Source organism: Hyposmocoma kahamanoa, unplaced genomic scaffold, assembly GCF_003589595.1.
Source record: "Hyposmocoma kahamanoa isolate Upper Pololo Valley unplaced genomic scaffold, ASM358959v1 180, whole genome shotgun sequence".
NCBI classification, from domain to species: domain Eukaryota; kingdom Metazoa; phylum Arthropoda; class Insecta; order Lepidoptera; family Cosmopterigidae; genus Hyposmocoma; species Hyposmocoma kahamanoa.
In genome coordinates, this window is record NW_020653711.1 from 979,490 (window position 1) to 1,001,909 (window position 22,420).

At 35.5% G+C, this 22,420-nt stretch overlaps 1 protein-coding gene across 2 annotated transcripts in view; it reads left to right on the forward strand.

The window, feature by feature from the left end:
• Positions 1-10,604: 10,604 nt before the first annotated feature.
• Positions 10,605-22,420, forward strand: part of LOC113225927 — a 175,713-nt gene continuing 163,897 nt past the window's right edge. For both annotated transcript variants that reach the window (XM_026458398.1, XM_026458397.1), the window contains exon 1: positions 10,605-10,924. The gene's annotated coding sequence lies outside the window, so the exon portion shown is untranslated. The remainder of the gene's footprint in view (positions 10,925-22,420) is intronic.

Below are 22,420 nucleotides of genomic sequence, written 5' to 3' on the forward strand. Positions count from 1 at the left end.
AGGGTAAGGGTGCTGGTAAAATTACAGGCACATGGGTCTTCTAAACTTATGTTTCAGGATGACAGGTACACTGCCAGTGCCCCTCGGATCTTTGCGATTTACAGCCATGAGTTGCTCTGCAACTGCTATGGACAAGCGTGTTGCGACCGCTCGGACGTTGTGTCGATGCTGTGCGTGCGTTGGCAAGACGCTGACGCTCGAATGACGCTAGTTTGGGGGTCTCTAAGGTATGTAGTAGGTTCACATTATGTTACCGTCGTCTATGGTCAGTCATCCAGGGAAAATCTTAACAACGCAATTCAGTAATGCACAATATGGGTCAACGCCATCTAGCAGAGCGCGACGGAACTTGATTGACAGATAACTCGACATTGTGTTTTAAAAATGTGAGACTAACTAATCTGTATACTTAGAATAACAACCCATAGAAACCTAGCCCGCATACGCTAAGTGAAGCAAATTGAAGCGCTCCCAATGGGCGTACACGAGCGGGCGGGCCTTCAGTGCTCAAGATCAACTTGCACCGCGAACAGCTCAAGAATTTTAGCTAAAAATGACGAAATGTGCGGTAAATGAGTGTAAAAATACGTCAGACAAACATTAAATAGATACTAACATCACATTCCACAAGGAAGTAACGCGTTTCAACTTGTATTTTTATATAAATATTCACTAAAGCCGAAAATTAACCTACTACTAAAACTAGCCTACATGAATTTGATTTTTGCCTCACTTGTGACAGTTGATTTGATATGAAACTATCATTCTATGCGTTATTATTCTAAGTCTGTATACTTGTTTACAATTAAATTAATATTAAAGTCAAATTATATGTTGCATAATTCATCGGAAAATGACAAGTATTTAAAGTACTACAGAAATGTGGTTACGTTAATTACAACAGAAAACGGGTTTTAGGCCATATTTGTATTATAAATATATTGATTTACTAATAGATTTATGATCAAAGTAAAAATTTAATTACTGAATAACAAATTAGAACCCTATATGCATATAGAAATAGGCACAAGAAAAGATAATAATGTAATAAAAATGTTTTGTTTTTTCTGTACAATAAATAATTTTATTACTGTTTTAAACATTTCTTTTATTGCTGACTGGGCAGTAGGTATACAAAAGGACTATATAATGTTATCGGACAATAGGATTATTGTCCGATAACGTTATACAAAGACATTTTTGGAAAGATAATTATTGTTACGGAAAGCGTCACCTTGTTTGGTTTGTTTTGTTTATTACATCGATTACTTGCAAATTTCGGAATAGACATAATTTGGTTTTTGCTTATGTTCTATTAAAAATTACGTTTGTGCCAATTACTTTTTTGTAAGTGGCGTCATTAATTGAACATAATGTATTTTTAAACATAAATAAATATGAAATAGAACTAGCACAGACTACATTCTTAGAGGTGCGCTTAGAGCGGAGCTAGTACTGGAAGGTTATCGGCAAATGTAAGTGGTAATGTGTGCTTAATGCGTTCCAGCGTGGAAGGGTGCTGGTGTAATTACAGCCAAACCAATTTTTTAACCAAACCACATTCAAACCATATTTATATTGTAAAAACGAGCGATTCGTTCTGAGTACCGTATAGGTTCTCGGGTTTCTCTCAGATCTCAGTATCATGTCTGTGGCATGAATATACATAATTTCATTATGAAAGAAGATATCCATAATATTAACCTTAGAGCCAAGTCCAAACTCATGGTACCACGATTTCGTTTAACCAAGGGAAACGACTCTTGTATACTATAAGATTCCAGAGCATATATTAAGATACTTCCTGAGTTTAAAAACTACATTAATAATATTTTTATTGAAAAGTCAATTACAAAATTGAAGACTACGAGTTAGATAAAGATTTATGGAAAGACAACACGGCTCTAGATTCCACACAAATTTGATTCAAAGTGTAATCCATATCATTTAAGTTTATTTGACAAGAGCAATCCCTAGAGTTTCTTGCACGTTCTTTTCAGGGAAGTCAGCGTAGTCAACGAGCAGTAGCTTAAATGTGATGTTTTCAAGTGTAAGTTTATTTTACATATGGAATAAATGATTATTTGACTTTGACAAGCACATGTGACTTGTCAATTTGTGTCTCAGGGGCAGTGGCAGTGGATTTGTCCGTCCCGTCACATGGTATGTACCTATCATAAATATAAAAATATGCTACTTTAATAAGTATTATAATTTGTTTCGAGATTCAGACAAAGGCACCTTACGGCAGGATTTAAAAGTGGTTTTATTCTTCCACTAAAAAAATGTAAAAAGTAATTCTCTTGTTTATGTATTGTATACATAAGTTTCAAAATTACTTGATGAGCGAAGCATCGAAACCAGCTACAAATTTTTGATACTGCATAAAACAACATGCCTTCCTTGAAGTCCATTTTTGGGAAAAGAATGCTATAAATTTATCAATAATGATGTTTTTACGTCGCTAGCTTTTGTCACAAGAATGCGTCTCAATCGTAAACCTAGCGTGACAAGTATAAAAAGTGGGAGGTTGAACTCAATAAAACGCGTTTTAGCAACATTTACACTTGCGTAAATTGATAGGACAAAGTCAAGTGTTCGATCTTTGTGTTAATAATTATAACAATCTAGTGCAGTAATTTCGAAAAAATAATTGAATATGATGGTGGTCAAACACCGTGACATTCTATAAACTTAAAAATTACACCAATAAGTATTTAAATATTAGTTATAAAACTTATTTCACAGTCAATTGGGGAGCTGTTGTATTACTCATAATATAAATGTATTTTACAGAGCGTTCTTCGGGTGTAAATGGCACCTAATAAATGCTTTTGGATCTTTTAAAACAATGAAAATTCTTTATCCCCCATCGTGCTCTTAATAGTATAAATACGCGATTTCAGACTACATAAAGCTGATAAAAAAATATTTTAGACTTAGCTTAATAGTTACTCAACTGTAGTAAGAATAATAATTAGATGTCCAAAATGTAAACAATGATTATAACCGTTAGTAGTTTCCTAGTTTTGACGATAATAAACGTTAAGAAACTCTTTTTGAGCCGTAATCTGATAAAACTTAGAACAACTTTATACCAACAGCAACATTCTATCATCGCACCGCTCGCCACACCGGCACCGGCAGGGAGTCCATCCTCACACTTTAGGACCGAGTCAATCTCGTACAGTACGGGTGTCAGAGGAGCTTCTACGTGGGACGTACAATTAGGTTGTGGACTGAACTCTCTGTCGGGGTTGTGCAGGCGTTCATAGGCGGTGATCGGCCTTTTCGTCAGGCGGGGAGTATGCTTGTTTGCTGCCTACACAATACATGAAAAAAAAAAACACTTTTTGCAAGACATATTATTACTTAATTTCGTTTCATTCAATAATCATTATAAAAGGACGTAAATAATTTTATGATACTAGTAACAGAATCGGGATCAAAAACCGTTTTTGTGCCGCGATTTGTCGAATGTTTTGTTGTCTCCTTATTGCGTTTGTTAATTTATTATGTGTCGTTAAATAAGTTCTTTTTATTGTTAATATCTTCTAATAGATAATAAAATTGTAGAAAATGGCAAGTTGAAAGTAGAAGGTAGCACACCTGCATTCACTCTTGACAATGATATTTCATGACATTTCTTTATTTACATTTGGGGCATGTAATTATAATTCATACTATAGCAACATTAAATTGACCCTAGCCACACCACTTTTATAAAAAATAAGTGGGTGGCACTGTAGATGCACGATTGTAATGCCAAATATCCACAAAAGTGATCAGTGGCCACAAAAAAGTCGTACCTCGTCGGCGTATACCTATTTGAGGAGAGGAAGAAAGCGCCTGTATGTGGGTCGCAACCTGCCGTGAACTTGGTTGCCGGACGACCGGTTACAGGTCCCATTCCGGTGCTTGTTGTAGCGTGGTTTTATGCAGTAATACAACTTTAGTACAAAGTTATGTATATTTTAGAACTTTGGAAGGAAATTACATCATATGGATTTATTATTTTTGCTACAGTTGTTTAGTAAAAAATTTGTCAACTATAGAATAATTCAACAAAGTTCTGCAACCAACACATGCAAAAATTTGTGAGGTTTGTTGGTTCATTCCGTGGCTTAGTTGGCATAGTGTTCGGCACGGTTTGCTGGGAGACGTTGGTTAGAATCCAATCGGATCGATGTGGTTTTTTTCCAACTGTTCGACCTTTGTTTAGTAATTAGAACAAACTAGTGGAGTAATTTCGCAATAAATAATTCTATATCATGGTGGTAAAACATTCTGTAATTCAATAAAACTAATTACAACTGTAACGGAGCGTTAGTTCCAAATGACGCCGCTAGATGGAATTGATAACTTTGAAGCTATTTCTAAAACGCGGTGTTAAGATATTCCCTCGGTACTATAAGTAGTTAAGCAAAGTATGTATTGTTCATTCGGAATTCAATGTATGTACGGCTCACTCTGGACCACACACACACAACATAAAATCCAGCCTTTAAAAAGATGACAGCTAATAACATGCCAAGAAATTAAAGAGTACAGCTGTAGTACGACATATGAAACTCACTAGTAAATATTGTATTTGGCTGGTTAACCAAGTCACAATCGAAGTCTGTTTACTTTTAGTTAATGACTGGAGTATTTTGACAAAAACATAGTGAATATCATAGTAGTAAAAAACATCATGATACTCAATAACATAAATGATTTAGTTTGACTTGTCAGACAAACTTGTCTTACTGATCTCCTAAAGTATGCAGCAACATCGGTACTGATTATTCTGAAAATTATATACGACACAGGCCGGTGTTTAGCATACTGGGTTACCACGAACAACTTACAACTCAACCTGTCTTGCTGTGTCAAACTTTTGCAAAGATTGCTTGATGAAAGTAAATGCTGAAGAAGGGTTAAAAATTTGAGATTATTGAAACTTTCACTTGATGTACTGTCAAACGTACGTTGGGGTTTACGATTCAGCTTTCAGATTGTCTTATGGTAAGTGGAATAGAGTTAAATTTAAGGTTAAAGCGTAAAAGTAGACATAGCTTTGTCCGCTTTCTAAAAATTGATCTTTCCAAATTTTTACTTGAATGTTGTTATTTTTATGGTGGTCGTAAAGTCGAATGCGAAAAAGACATTGATAACGACATGTATATATTGTAGAAAAACGTCTTCAAATTTTTTATAGACGTCATTATTCAGTTCTATATTTGACGTTATTCAAAGCTAAATCTCCCTGTGAAAGAGTTCGTCCAGGGAAGTAATATCACCATACCTATTTCTGCCGCCAAGCAGTAATGGATAATTTTCAGGTAAGTTTTTTGTACTCAATTTTGATGACAATTTCTTTATTTTAATATTTATAGAATATCATTATGAAGTATTATTTAATATTTGAGTGTGGTAACCTGAAATATTCCTTAATATTTCACGGTGATATATTCGAGTAATTAAATAATAGAAATTGTCACCAAAATTGAGTACAAAAAACTTACCTCAAAATTACTGTAATGTAAGCATTACTGCATTCCGATTTTGATTTGAGGTAAGGGTATGGGTGAAATTACAGGCATATGTATGAAATTATCGGTGACGGGCGCAGAGGCGGTGCCCCTCAGATCCTTGCGATTAAAAGCTCTTGACACTGCCATTGCTGTGGACAGGCGTGTTGCTTACCACCACGCTGAACTTGTTCGTCCCGTCACTTTGCCCCAAAAAAAAATCATTTTATGTATTGAAGGTAAAAGATACCTAATAATAATATTGTGCTATTGAATGAGAAAACACCCTCTCCCATTCAAAAATTCAAAATATAAAGATAATGGAAAAGGCGAGAATCTAAAATAGATGATGACAATAGATAATGAATGACCAATGGGTATTTTTAAGATTAGTTTCCTTTACCTAATTTCGGTGGCAATTTTTATTATTATAATATATTAAAAAGTATTTTTAAGAGGTATTATTCAATCTTCAACTGTACTAACTGAAATATTATTTAATATTTCACGATAATATACTCGAATATTAAAATAATAAAAATTACCACCGAAATTAATAAACGTAATCAGATTTCGCAACCATGGTATGTCCAACGTTAATAAAAAAGAAACAATTATGGAAACATATTTGTTCATAAATATACGAATTGTTAACAACGCTATTCACGGAAAATATTGTCGCAATGCAAATTCTTTTATAATGTGTGTACATACTGGCTCTGACATCAATTACTTTTGTCTGTGATAGCATTACGTCTCTACTTGTATACTACATGGACAATATATAGGTGGCTTATTTTAATTATAGACGGTTTAGGACACCTACCTTTTTTTACGATACCAAAAGGGCTAGCACGACAGGGCGCGACTGGCGCGAGAGCCACATAATGCCACGCGCAACACGCTGCCGTCCAGTGGCAAATGGTCAAATATCCGTTTTAAATAAAAAAAAATGGAGCACAAAATTCTCTTTTAAAAACACTTCAAATTAGTTATCGTGTTGGACTTATCGGAACGTACTCTAACGATGCATAGCTGAAATATCACTAAACAATTTCATTATTCTAAAACTGGGTTACGGTTTTTTTATGATATCTCAAAAAAATATTTTGTCACTTAGTTTTAGTCAGCGGACGGCAGCACGCCTGTCCATACAGTTGCAGTACCATTCAGAAATATTAAATCACAAAGATCGGAGAAGCGCTGCCACTGCGCCCGTCACCCTGAGACATAACGTCGCCTTACTTTTTCAAACTCGTATCTTAAAGCGTAAAGTTACTGAAATGCAAAAATGGATTGTATATACAAATTTTACAGGCTAACTTCACATCACATTTCCTTCATATTCACACATTTTCTTTTACCTATTCTTAAAATAAAGCATCCAAATTAACATCCTTGATAAGAAATTTAAAATAAATAGAAAGTTTTGCCATCTCCTGAATAATCCGTTATAAGACACGAGTTTGAGAAAGTAAGGCATCGATATGTTGACAAACCCCATGTGCTACAGGCACATTTCACCATACCTTCCACCAATAAGAACAATTTTGTACTATGTCACATTAAGAGGGTCTCTATAGTAAAATGTGTGCGTATTTGTAAAATACGATCTCTCTTAATATGCAAAGTCTTAATTTAAGATGTTTAGCGCATGAACTCAAACAACTTTTAATACGGATGTTGAAATAGCGACAATAAAAAACAGCAGCTTACTTGAAATAATGTGTGAAACACAAAAAATACACATTTTTACTATATATAGTAGTAATTGACATTTGGTGTTAAGCGACACGCCTGTTCGTAGCAATTGCAATGCCATTCAGATTTTAAATCGCAAAGATCTGATCACTGCGCCTGTTATCCTGAGAGTTGACAAGTCCCATTTTCCTGCAATTTCACCAGCACCCTTCAAAACCGGAACGCAGTAATGCTGACATCACTACTTTGCAGCAGTAATAGGTAAAGTGCAGTACTCCCCTGGACAAACTCTTTCACAATGAGCCCTATTGCTACTTGCTACTAAATGTATGTCTATGGTTTCGTGTACTAAACACGGTGAAATGAAAATGTCACCCTTCGTTTAAATTTGAACTCATAGCCTAGCACAATTCAACTTTCATTATTTTATTATCTTTTCTAATTTAATTAACTGCTATTTTGGCATATAAAAATTCGTAAGTGAACAGATTCACTTTATCTGTAGTTCAGTTGGTAGAGCGGTCGCCATGGTATGGCACAAACGCAGATTCGAGCCCTGTTAGATCGCAGAAATTTTTGTATGTTCGATCTTTGTGTGATAATTTAAATTTAGTAAATAAATTGTTTCATTATTAAGCCCATCAAATAATCTGGAGTCAATGTTTCGAAGTTCTCTGACGTTGATGTCTTTTACACGAAAATGGCAATTGTCGTTTTTGTGTAAAAGACATAAACGTGTTTTATACTACAGCACGTATTTAATAACGTATTTTTATAGACTTTAAGGTTCGATTTTTCCGTACAATTAAATATTCTATGTAATCGTAACTGGTGATTAATTCTACAAATTTGTTACAAAAGCTGAGTTTTAAAGGGATGACTGTTCCTTATGACGTCATAACCTTTGAATACAATGGCATGGAATTTAGGTAATGTGTAAATAGTTTATTTATACGTTGGATAGAATACCATCTTAGTTCTAAACGAAACTTCAAAGAATAATTTAGGTACGATAATAAGTATGTACTAGGATTTTAACAAAGTTGTGTATTTTTAAAGCCTTATGTTTAGTTAATAATTTAGTCGATGTGGAATAGATCGTGTGTATTAGATGGAGCGTAGTGAGGTGTTGTGCCGCCAGAATATCGAGGCCGCTCTGCGGGACGTTGGTGCTTACAGCGACTTACTGCAACTGATACTTGTAAGTTTTTTATTTTCGAAATATCTCAACACTTCTATAAAGATGATGTGGCCAGTTTTCACCGTAAAACTACTCATGTAAAATCAAGCAAATAGGAGATTTGTAAAAAAAATCAGAAAAATATATTTTTAAGCAATGAATGTAAAGAAAATTCTGTTCATTTGTACCGTTTTAAAAATGTTATAATTATTTTTATGGGAATATTTATAGAAGATATTTGCTATTAGAAGATAGATGCTCTAAATGCGAAAAGGTTCAGATCAAATAAACTTCGAATTTACTTTCTTTGAAAGTTTTCCAATGTAAGCACATAGCCTCATTAGTAGTAATTAACCGACTTCAAAAAAAGGAGGAGGTTCAATTGGGCTGTAAACATACATTTTGTATGTATGTTACGCGAGAACTCTTATATTTATAAATGTTTGTGAACCAAATTCGATGATGATGATTTTTGTTGGAAAGAGTGTACCTCAGTAAGTGGTCCCATATAAATTTTAAGAAAATATTTCACCCTCAAGTGTGGCAAACTAGGGGATGAATGACTTTTGACGTCGGTTTTTTTAGTACTCTGTACTGATATTATGTTGCATATGACTTCGGTCGACTGTATTCAATTTAAATTTAATTCAATTTATATCAAATTTAGGTTTGACAATACCTCTTTTTACGGGTTTCGTTTTGTGCGGTCATACGTACTACCGTAAACTTCCACTATGAGTAGGTACCGTCACTTTTAATTATACTCAACGTATATTTACACACATGTTACTATTTATTTGTCATATGTAATGTTCCCTTCAATAAGTCCATAGACTATTATTTCTGCCTCCCACTGGGGTAAGCAAATTATAGGCACTAGAATTAAATAGTAAATATTCAGTCAATAAAAAATTGATTTAGAAATTATAATGATGGAAGAAGTACATCGTTACGTCTTCGTTCATTGAAACATTTTCTCATTTTTCTGCATTTTAAACTAATATTATATTTTATGTTTTTCCTAAAACTTCGGTTTCATGTGTTTCATCCCGATCATAACCAATACCTTAAAAGCTAAATATTAAGTAAGTAGTATGGTGTAATTTACTGTTGTCCTGGAAGTTTGGGAGTATACTGGTTATAATAGGAAGATTTTTTTTAAACATTTATATATGTTTTTTAGCGCGTTAACTTAAATATGTTACCTCCGAAAGGACATGATTCCGCTCATTAATACGAACATTAGCGAGCGATACGATAGTAGAGCGATACGAGATCGCATTAAACCGCAGAAAAAAGCTTTATATCCTTGCAATAAAGTAAAAAAGACATACATTTCGCATCGCAGGTCTCCAAGCAGTACCAAATCGACTTGAGCTAAGTTGACTTTGCATTATTAAGTGTGGTTACTCCCAAAGTCAACTAAAATATATGAAACATCTGTTTTAGTATTCAACGTGTAATGACATTTACTCTCATATATGCTGTCATTGCACTGTGATATTTGTTGTCATTTCAACTTCTATTTGTCGTATATAGATTTTAAGACTTTCGTGGTTATTCACTAGATGATTATCACTAAGATCAGGTTTCTTACCACGGTATGACTTCTTCAACCCGTGACCATGGAGCGTGCAACCGTTCCGAAATATCGGGAAAATAAAAAGAAGTCATACCGTAGTAAGAAACCTGATATTAGTGATAATTATTTATTATATTCCACACGCAAAATAGGCGCCTTGACGTCGAGTTGCGGACACCAGCCCGTTGCACCAAGTAAGTACCAAGTAGTGATAATTATCTTCTATTTATCATGTCATTTCAACTACTATTACTAATGCATTATACTGTACTACAGCATACATTAATAAGTATGCTATGCAAGTAGTCAGATTATTTTCAGTATTATTGTGTCTACGGATAGCATTAATTATGATTTATGGTATTGATTCATTCTATTCATAGCCGTACACCTATTTTATAAAGGATTTATAGTAATTTAAACAATGCTTTATGCTTGGATTGACTTATGTATTCCAGGAAGTTAACAATCTTCAGAAGCCAAGAGATTACATGAAAACAATTTTAAAAACAATACTAAGTCTGAGTATTTATAGCAGCAAGCAAAATCAAGATCGTTTGGTCGTTCTACAACTTAAGTAAAGGTGTGCTATGCGCGGGCGCAGCGAGTGACGTGTCTCTTCTCACTTCTCTTCCTTCAGTAAGCCGCGAGACGTTGATAGAGGCACACCTGCGCCGCGCTCTCTGATTGCGAATTTTTGAAAGTAATCATCATTAATTGGTGTTTTGAACAGTGTGAAATCACGTACTTTTAGTAACACAACATAACGAGTTAGCATTCTTTAACAGTCGGTTTAATAAACATTTCGAAAGCTTCAAAGTCTTGTATTTGAGCAAGGACAGTGTTTTGAAAGTTCTCATTGGAGGCATATATTAAGCGAAAAGTGTTTTTTTTTTTTGGTAAAATTCTTGAATTCCGGATTGTTGCGTGTCTGAACGGATACAATAGGTAAGTCGAGTGATTTGACTGATTACAACAGTCGGAACTAATTGCTTTTCGTCAGGTGAGCCTGGGTTGAATTGCATGCGGCTGAAGCGGTGCAAATTGCGGGTGAAACAAGAAATCCGCTGTTCCGTGGGTCGTAGATTCTAACGGCGTTAGTTTCTTGTAATAATATAGGTACGATATTTCGTAGCCACATTATTTCTCATTTTATCTTTTTATTGGTATGATAACCAAGCAGCATTGTGTCAAAATAAGTTTACAAATTAACGTGTTACAATTCTTTTTTGTAAATTCAGCCTTACGACAGATACCTAAGGTTTCAAATTGGCAATTAATGAAAGTATAAGTATGTACCGAGGCTCTTGTTCACCGTTGAAAAGTTTTTAGCGATTTTCTAGTCACAAAATTGATGTGAATTAAGTGGTACCAATTTTGTTTTTATTAACCAACATGAAAAAGGAGGATGTTTTCAATTCGTCTGTATTTACTTTTTTTATTTGTGTATGTTACGCGTTTAATCCGACATTTGTGAACCAATTTCAATGATTTTTTTTTATTGGAAAGGGAATACGTCAGTAGTGATCCCATTCAAATTTGAAGAAAGTATTCTAAAATCTAAGAGTGGCAAATTAAGGGATTCGGTTTATTGAATTTCTTCCACTTTCCGTCAACCGTCAATAAAACTTGGCACAATCGATGTAATTCTAATGAAAATAAAACAGCGAAAACGAATAAGCAATTTTTAAGCCTTTTTTAAGAAAAAAAGTTACAAATATTAGTGTTGTCATTGGTGATAATAGCCTAGCATTGTGTGTCAAAATTATGAATACTGATGAAGACTTCTAACAGACCCTACGTCAACTCATGATATTATTTAAATTTATTACACCAGTGGTTAAATAAATCGTAGGCTAGAAACTTATTTTTTTATATATTTAAAAATACAGCGATATGCACATTTCGATGGAACAAATTATGAGTTCGTGTTTTATGGCAACACAGAAGTAAGACAAATTGAAATCCTTATTTAATGTTCAATTTATTAATTGAACACCAGCGTTAGTCCAGAGTGGTTTTTTTTTAATAATACCAAGCGACAGGATGAATTAGTCGTGCGCCTGGTGATAAGCGACACGCCTATCCAAAACAGTTGCAGTGCCAGAGCTTTTAATCGCAAAGTTCTTATGGGCATTGCCACTGTCCCCGTCATCCTGAGACATACCTTGATGCGTCCCATGTGTCTGTAATTTCACCAGCACTCTTAGCCTTCGAAACCGGAACGCAGTAATGCTCATATCGCCGCTTAGCGGCTGAAATAGGTAAGGTGGCAGTACTTCCCTGGACGAACTCGTTTGCCTTTAACCATTTCTTTACAGTAGTCTTACTTAGCAGCGTACAGATTCATAGTAGTGAAGATTGACTAATTATATAAGGCTAATTCTAAAGTATTATAGACCAGAACCCCAAAGAATGACTACAGAAAGCACATAAATGCAGACACAGCGGTGACAGTTAAATAAAAAACCGTAATAAAACTAAAAATATATCAGCTCTGTAACGTCTCTACATAACATTTAATAAGAAATGTGATACGCTTATACTTTAATACAGTTAGTTATAAAACTTATAAATTGCCGTGGTAGCTTTAGGCGTCGTCCTATGCCAAAAAGCGGGTGTCCTAATAGATAATCGCGCGAGCCCGTGTTCGCGCGATCATGAGTGACGCTTGCGGTAACGCAACGCGAGTATCTATAGGATACCTATGTTGGATCGTGCGTTCGTACGAACTAAGTTCGCGCGAATAGATTTCAAACATTATAAGCAATTAGGACACTACTCGAGACCTATATGTTTGATCGCAGGTTCGCACGAACAAAACTCGCGCGAACTTGCGAATAAGACGACTCACGGTTTGACCTATTGCCTCTTAAGCAGAGGTTAATTTGAAATTTGCTGCAAAGCAATGTGTGTGAAGTTCTCAATCCGCAGTGGGCCCGCGTGGGAACATTAATATTTAAAAAATATATTATTTTATAATATTAAGTAACGGGATGAACAAGTTGTGTGTCCGATGGTAAGCTACTATATAGGAGCACTGCCACTGTGCCTGTCACCATGAGACATAAGTTGACAAGTCCCATGTGCCTGTACCCGGAACACAGTAATGCTGACATTATTCCTTGGCGGCAGAAATAGATAAGGTAAGGCAGTACTACCCTGGACGAAATCTTTCACAAGGAGCTCTACTGCTACTAAAAGATTATAATGTAGGCTAGCTATTATTTATTTATTATTAAAAACCTTGAACAACGAAGTTAAGCCTAGTTTCACATGGATTTGAATGTTTGAAGAAGTATAAATGAATACATTAAAACTAAATATACAGACGCCTAATGAGTTGCTTAGCATGAAACTGTTCTATATAAATTACTTTAAGAGTTCTATGCTTATTCATTTGACCTTCTTTTCTTATGTACGTGTGGAACGCGAACACAAAGCGGTCTTAATACAAAACACTTCATAAAACCTGTTTGTAATAATATTCGGCGATCTTGTCATGTGTTTTATTTAAATTTAAAACAGGGGAAAGCTGAAATTTGGAATTTTGTAGAAAGTATTTAAAAAAAATGATACAGACTGTTATTATGAGCAGTCCTAGATAATAAACTAATTTAGGTAGATATCGTAAATAATATAAAAAGGTGTGGTAGTCTAATGGTTCTACCTACCATCGTCGTCAAATCGCAAAGATCTTATGGGCACTGCTACTGCACCCGTCACCCTGAGACATTAGTTGATAAGTCACATGTCTCTGTAATTTCACCAGTACCCTTACCCTTCCAAACTGGAACTCAGTAATGCTCATATTATTGCTTGGCGGCAGAAATAGATAAGGTGGCAGTCAGAGGCGGCTCGTCCTAAGGAGCGCTGGTGCCGTGAACTCCCACTCCTATCCAACCTACTAAAATAAATTTATTAATTATGCTTTCAGATTATATTAGTAGCCGCAGTATTATTTTTTATTAATGAACGATAAACATACAATTAGATTTTTATCTTTCTCTTTAACATGTATAGCATACATACCCTTGAGTGGAGCGCTTCGCGATCCTATGAACCGACATTGTTTACAATGTTCAGTACTGAATTCTATAAGTGCGAAAGAGAAATTTCTTAACAGCGCGACACGTGAAACAAAAGATTAGTATGTTATATATTAGTACAAGGAAAGAAAGATTTGAGCGGCGCTCCACGCAAATAATGTAAGCGTATTTTTTCCGCGCGCGTTTTGTTGTGTTGTATAAATTCTTATTATTCAATCGTTGTTAAGAAGCGTAGTGTTTAGTGGCATTGTTTAAAATGGAACACTGTAATGTGGGTCTCATTTTTTAAAATATATAAAATATATAACCATGTGGCAAGCAATAAAGATATGAATATGAATATGCATAGGTAAGTGAACTCTCACTGAAATCTCCCACGAGCCGCCTCTGGTAGCAGTACTTCCCTGAATGAATTCTTTCACAAGGAGCTCTACTGGTACTAAAGCTCTTCTCACGTCTCGTAAGTTTTTCGGAATTTATGTGCGATTTAATTTATTTTTCGGTGAAAGAACACAATATCGTGGTGTAACCTGCACGTCGAAGAAGGTCCACAATCACAACACTCGGAAGACGTGTAAAGAACCTAATCCGCAATGAGTTAGCATGGTGGACTATGGCCTAAACCCTCGCCTGATGATCGTAAATACCAGTGGCGAATTTGCAGTCTTGACCGCCCTGTATGTAGTCAGTACCAGCCGCCCCTTTCTCAGCACTCATATACCTACTGGTAGACATATCTATATTTTATAAATAAAACGAAAGGGATTTAGGAAGATTATTGTTATACGAAGCTGTGCAGTGCGGCCCGCCATAATGTGCGTGAGCCTTTAAATATTTAGGTACTTTAAGTTCTTTCTTGTTATCACTGAATTTTTTGTCACGATTGGCCGCCCCTAAAATCTGGCCGCCCTAGGCCCGGGCCTTGGATGGCCTTAGGGCAAATCTGCCACTGGTAAATACGTAGAAAATTTCGAGACGAAATAAATTTACATTAACAATAACATTAATAATAACGTGACAGATAATCACACCAATAACATTATTAGTGTGGTTATGTATATATTTTTTCTATTCACATGTAAGTGCGCATGCGTGACGATGAGGTCGACGAGAGAGCCTTGAAAAGGTCCAAGTTATAACGTTCAGGGAACAAGTCTGCAGGCAGGGAATTCCACTCCTAACCGTTCGCCATATAAATGTGGAAGCGTAACACTTCGTGCGAATCTTTGGAATATCCACAACATAGGGGTGGAATCCAAGCCTACGTCTAGTCCCTCGATGATGGAAAGGCGAAGGCGGAATTAAATCATGTAATTCCGTCGCACACTCTCCGTGATATATCCTGTAAAATGTCGATAAACAGGCAACTTTACGGCGGTGTTCCAGGCTCTGCAGCTTCGCCTCTACTAATTCCGAGTCACATATAAGTATCTTGGCACGCTTGTCAATTGAATAAAAGGTGGCCAGGTTGGTGTGTAGCAGAGCCATCCCAAAGGTTGCAGCAGTGCTCCATCCGTGACCGGACTTGTGCTTGATACAGCAGAAGCAACTGTCCCGGTGTGAAGTAACGCCTTACCCTGGAAATAATGCCGGGTAAGGTAAAGTGACGGGACGAACAAGTCGTGCGCCTGATGGTAAGCTACACACCTGTCCATAACAGTTGCAATGCTACTCAGAGCTTTAAATCACAAAGATCTAAGGGGCACTTCCACTTCGTCTGCGACAAAAGTTTACAAGTTCCATGTGTCTGTAATTTCAACAGCACCCTTACTCTTCAAAACCGGAACGCAGTAACGCTTACATTACTGTTTGGCGGCAGAAATACATAGGCAAGATGGCAGCACTTCCTTGGACGAACTCTTTCACAAGTGCTCTACTGCTACTAAATATTAGCATATACTTAATTTGTTTCAAATGGTGTGTATTATTTTTATGACTTTCATGTGAGAAAAGTTTCTGACGTATGTGGCATCTGTTATTAACAAACTTAAAAATGTATTTTATTTCTCTTATTTGTTCCACAAAGCGTTAACTTCACTATGTATCTCTAAGCCAGAGACGTCTCCTGCTGTTAAGTTTGTTTCCTCTAACATTTTGTGACGAAAAGGTAAGACTCAATTTACATTACTGCGAAATGGAAGCGATTTTTTGTAACAAAATTGTGCATTGCGTAACGCACAAACTACATATTTCGTAATTTAACTAGCCCTAAATACGACATAAAGAACACTAGAGCCTCCGTCTAGGAGTTTTTAATTATCTAGTGACTTTATTGCCAGAGGCACGATTACCTTTTCAGGTGGACTGTCACTAAGGCCTTTCCATACTATTAGTGATAAATTCTGCGAGCTGTATTACACTTAGGCGTATTCTATACATATATCAATCTTAGTATGGACAATGGTTCTGGTTATACAATTATTAAGTGTGTTTGCCTGACAATGTTATCATTTTGGAACATTTTTTTCGCTAGATAAGGCTTAATTTAAATTGCTGTGGAATGGAATGGAAGCTAGTTTTTGTAACGAAATAGGGCATAGCATAATTAACTTTATATCAATTGTGTAACGTACAAATTAGATACGATATATTATTCCCGAGAATCCGCGAGAGCTCTCCGGAAGACGCGCGACTTGTTTTTTGGTTTGTATCTAGTTTGCACGTTACACAACTGACATAAAGATCATTATGCCGTGGTGATCAGCGTCAGTAACGCCGCGACACAGTTAGTTATAGACTCTGTCTACCTGAGACCGTTACAGTAGGCAGGTTAAAACTTATTGTTATTCAAGTGGATGTTCCGTACACTTTTGGTAGCCGCCCATTTCTTATTGCAGTTTATTTCTTATGTTGAAAACTAACCTATTGATAATCATTATCACTGTAATAAAACTGACCTCAAAAGTTTGTGTCATTACATCTATTTGCCAAGTTTTATTGAAATCGGTTAACGGAAAGTGGGTGAAATCCAATAAACCGAATTATCCCCTAATTTGCCACCCTTAGAGCTGGAATATTTTTTCAAATTTAAATGGAACCACCTTTCCAACAAAAAAGAATCATAGAAATCATACACCAAAAAATACAGTCCAATTAAGAACCTACTCTTTTTGAACGCAGTTAAAAATAGAAACTAGACTTATTTGATATTGACAACGAAAACATCTACTCGTATTCACGATTTAACCAGGCCTAAGAAATTTTTCACTCAGTCATGAAGCAATCGTGGTTACGATGTCCTTTAAACTTTTAAGAAACATGGAAATAACAATGATTTCTGACTTCGTGACCAGCCTTCTCGAAATGTTGGTTTACTTAATCGGTTTAGCTCGGGTTATCAAATTGGTTTAGCGATGTTATTTTCATATTTTTAAATCTTAGACGAATATTGAGGGAAGTTATCTGAGAATAAGCCGGAGAAACTGTTACGCTAGATCAAATGGTTTAGGTATTTACTATTACATAATGGTCTTACAAATCGTATATATATGATACGACTAAGAATATTGTCTAAATAATGTGCAAATTTGTTCCATAATAGGATCATATAAAATCCTGAAAACAGATTAAATAGAAGACCAAAACGAATTGTTTAAGAATAAAATATCTAACTTTGTGTATAATTTTTACATGGGGACATTTGTCTTTAAGTACTACAGAGAACTTGCTAAAATTTTGGGTTTGGACTGGTCTTATAGTTTGCAAATTTCTCAGCGGATCAACGACACGCCGTGCCGTCTGCTGCCCTGTCAGTCGCCATCAGGCGCGTCTCGACGTCGGATCTGTGTCAAATTTCCTCCGCCTGTTCTTGTTTTATTTACATTAATTGCGAGATGCGAAGGCACACGGTAACCTATCAAAAACTCGATTTTATTTCCGAAATAACGTTTGTTCGAATTTTCATTACACCGAAAACCGTCATTATAACGAAACTGTTGTTCTTTCAGGATATGTTGGATGTTTATCGAGGTTTGGTTAGATTAGGTTAAATTTGGTTCAAACGAAAAACATTTTCCTCTCAAAATTACTTTCGAGGCTATGAAAATTCGTGCAAACGTCATTCCTGGAAAATGTCATTTCGGACTACTTACAGGTAACCTAGCATCAAATCTAGCATCGCATTGAAATACCTCGCCTTAAGCGGCTTAGACGATGTACTATGGAAGTCGACGCGGATTTCGAGCCTGCGATTCGAAATACTATAAATTTTAGTAGCAATAGGTAAAGCACTTTGTGGTCTTTCACAAAGAGTTCGTCCAGGGAAATACAGCCACCTTACCTATTTCTGCAGCCAAGCAGTTATGTGAGTATTATTGCATTCGGGTTTCGAAGGGTAATTGCAGGCACGTGGGCGTTGTCAACTTATCCCTAGCCTTTCAGATCTTTGTGCTCTGAGTGGCACTGCCAGTGCTATGGACAAGCGTGTCGCTCAGCACCAGGCGCCCTTCCGTCACTTGGTACCATAAAAAATATTAATCTAGTCGTTTACTATGTATAATACTGTCCCTTACGTTATCAAAGCAACACTAGACACAACAAGTCACTTAATTCAGCATTAAAATTAATGGACATCATGCAATTTGGTGTAAACCAGAAAATGGCATTGTTTTGAAAATATTTAAAAAACGAAGGTAAATAATTTCAACGTCAATTGTACGATCGGTATGATCAAATCGTACATTGACATTTTTCATGTAACGAATATGTACTAGTTTAATAACACATTGTCTAGAAAGACAATTGCAAATAACTAAACAATAACAAGACGCAGTTAAATAAAAGTCATTGTTTGTTTGTCCGTAAAAATTCCTGTATTAGTTGGTGACTACACACGCAGTGACAAATGGTTTGGTGAAACACTTGTGTAGTTATTTTCATTAATTAGTATGTACAAGCCGTGGTAACTAATGGTTTGACATACCGCCTGTCAAGCATAGAGTCGTGGGTTCGAATCTGTGCTTATATCTCTGATATTTCGGAATTTATGTTAAGACATTTAAGTACCATGAGCTTTTCGGCGAAGGAGAACATCGCGAGGAAACCTGCACACATCTGAAAAGAATTTGATGATGAGCGTGAGATTCCAAATCCGCAAGGAAACAGCCCAAGTACTGTCATTGTGAGAGGATATATGGGCTAACATATAGGCTAACTATTGCTAAATTATAATATGTACATATTAGCAGAGTTGAAGTTTCACACACACAAACACACACACATACGCGCACGCATGCACACACATAACTTTACACAATTATACACACATACTTATTATTTTTTATCTTTTACGTCACAACTATCACTAAAAATGTATAACTACGATCGTTCAAACTCATTTTTATACTTTTAAATTTTAAACAGAGGCCATTGATCTACAGGCACATAATTTTGGTCCCGCCTAACTGAACACTGTCTCCTAAGATACAGGACACTTGTCTAGTTTAGGAGCCATATATATTTTTTTTGTTAAAACCTTTTGTTTAGCGAACTGCCTCCGTAGCCGAGTGGTCACCATGCTAGACTGCCACGCAGAGGTCCCAGGTTCTATAACCAGGGCCGGGAGAAATATTTGTATGGTCACACTTATTTCTCTCGTGAGTATGGGAGTAATTTGGTTAAAAGAAAGATTTTGTCTTTATTTTTTATTAAAAAAATAAATGTACATTTGGTTTCCATCTCACCTGATGGAAAGTGACGATGGAGTCGACGATGGAGCATGCATGCCCAAATGATGCCTATTCACTCTCGCCTTGGAAAGGTCCACTCCACGTTATTAATAATCAATTAAAATAACAAGTAACTTTGCTAATTATTCATAATACAAATTAAATACCTATAAACCACAGACCGCAACTGTGCCATAAACCGTTGAACTAAACTATTATAATGCAATAAATGTCAACATTTGTACAACATTTACATACCTAAACAATTCTACAAATAACAAACCAATTCATAAAGAACAGAGTGCGAACGGCCAATTTTTATAGAAACAAACTATATAAATCCTGTTATTTAAAAATCTTATTTTTGCAAAGTCACCTTATTAACTTTCGATTTGGACTCATTATAAACTAAAAGAGATGTGAATCTCAACCTTTCTCGCTTGCACCTGCGCATTGCCAATTTTTCAAATTTTACTCGCGTTCTTTTCATTCGTTCATTCATTCTATACATTTATTTATTTTAGATGCGTGAAAATGAGATGGAATATGAATGTGTTTTTGCAGTGATAAAGACAGGTGCTTGGTATTGCTATGGATATAGGAAGCCACCGGGTCGGGGCTACATTGAATTAAATATTGGCTGACGAATTAAATAATATAAAAATAACATTACTATATAATTAATTCTTTTATGTCTAGATCATAGTTTCCCAAAGTGGTCCCTACCCAATGGGCGCTGAAGAGTCCTAGGGTAAGGTTCTCGCAAGCAATTGAGGGCAGTTGATGCTGTCCAGGGTCCTATCGCATATGAAAAAGAAACCTGAATTATCTATATAAACTATACAACATTTTTTTTTCTTACGATTTAATAAGTTATATAATTTTTTAAGCTAATATAAAAAATATATGTTTTCAATTATTTTTTCTGGTGATGGGCGTTGAAATCTTTTTATCTTGCCTAAGTGGGCGGTGAGTCAAATCAGTTTCGGAACCTATGGTCTAGATTAACCAATTTAGTAGATGAGGCGATGGGAATCATAATAAATGGACTTCACAATGAGTACTTTAAATGACAAATATTACTCTCCAGGCTTTTACTTTTACACAAGTTAACGATGTTGTGTACTAATACTGGCGTCTAAGTCAGGAATTTTCGCAATGTTGACTTGTTTATCATTCTTACGTCGTGTAATGCCGTTTTCTTAGACTCTTGTCTTCAAAATTTGCCTTAATTCTTAAATGAAAAAAAAAAAAAACTATTTTTATTGCATTTTATGATACAAAGCGACATGGGACACACGTACGGGAACAAGCCGTACGCCTGGTAGTAAGCGACACGAATATCCATAGCAGTTGCAGTGCCACCCAGAGTTCCAAATCGCAAAGATCTCAAGGGTACTGCCATTGCGCCCGTCACCTTGAGATATAGGTTAACAAGTCCCATGTGCCTGTAATTTCACCAGCACCCTTACCATTCAAAATCGGAGCGCAGTAATGCTCACATTACTGCTCGGCGGCAGAAATAGGTAAGGTGGCAATACTTCCCTCGACGAACTCTTTCACAAGGAGCTTCTACTGCTACTAAAATTTAAATATTATTATTTGAACATATTATGACATCTGTCTTCCTAATAAGGTTCGTTTCATTCATTCGTTCGTTCGTTTGTTCGTCCCGTCACTTGGTATTATAAAAAAAGATTGTCAGAGTCAGACTCTTGTTATATATGATACTAATTCGAACACGTTAATTCAATTCTTATTCAATCGTAAGACAGATACCCTGAGAAGAATGAGTAAGAAACTGACGTATTGTTCTATGTAAACAGACATTTGTGCACATTTGTCATTTAGAATATATTTTATTTCTAATGTCACAGATTGAGTCAACTTAAAAGAACTGAACGGGTTATTACCATTGATTTTCTCATCCAAGTACGCAGAAGCTCTATGTAATCTTTAGAATAAAGTTTTAATTTTAGTTTCAAACTTAGTAAATGACAATTTTGAATATTAACCGGAATTTTAATTCAGTAGTTTATTCTTATAAAACATTGCCTCTTAATATTTCTAACTTTGTGAATACGACTGCTAAGAACAACTAGTTTATTTTAATTTCTCGTTTAATGTTATGTCATTACTATTATTTCTTCCATAAAAAAAATACTATTTAGGTATTTTAACATAAATTATATAAATTACATTTTCATAAATGTACTGTGATGCGGTGTAAGTATGTTAATTTCTTTAAACGGAAGTATCACTTTCGATTCCTCAGCTGGCGTCATTATTTTCTTATCCGCTCGCTTCTTCTGGCTCTTATAAATCGGAATAACTATGACATTGATAGCAATCTGTTGGTATTTTTTAATGGTATTTATTTTATGATATCAGTGACGGGACGAGTATACATCGAGTATATAGCCAGAAATAGAGACGAGATATCATTTAATTTCTTTGAAAACTATTCTGCCAAATCATTACAGTGATAACTGTGATCCAATGGCCAGCCCGAATTCAAAACAAATGACGGGTGTCGTCAATTGTTTCACTTCAAGTTGTCCAGTTTAATTTGAGCTTTGCTATAATGGACGAAAATTGAAAAATTGCATTTTTAATATTTAATTACCGATGAAATGTGATTCCGTTTGTTTTGTAATTAGATATTTTGCTGTTTTTCCCTCACCACCAAATGGAACAGCCCCCCATAGTTAGAGATATTATCTTTATTA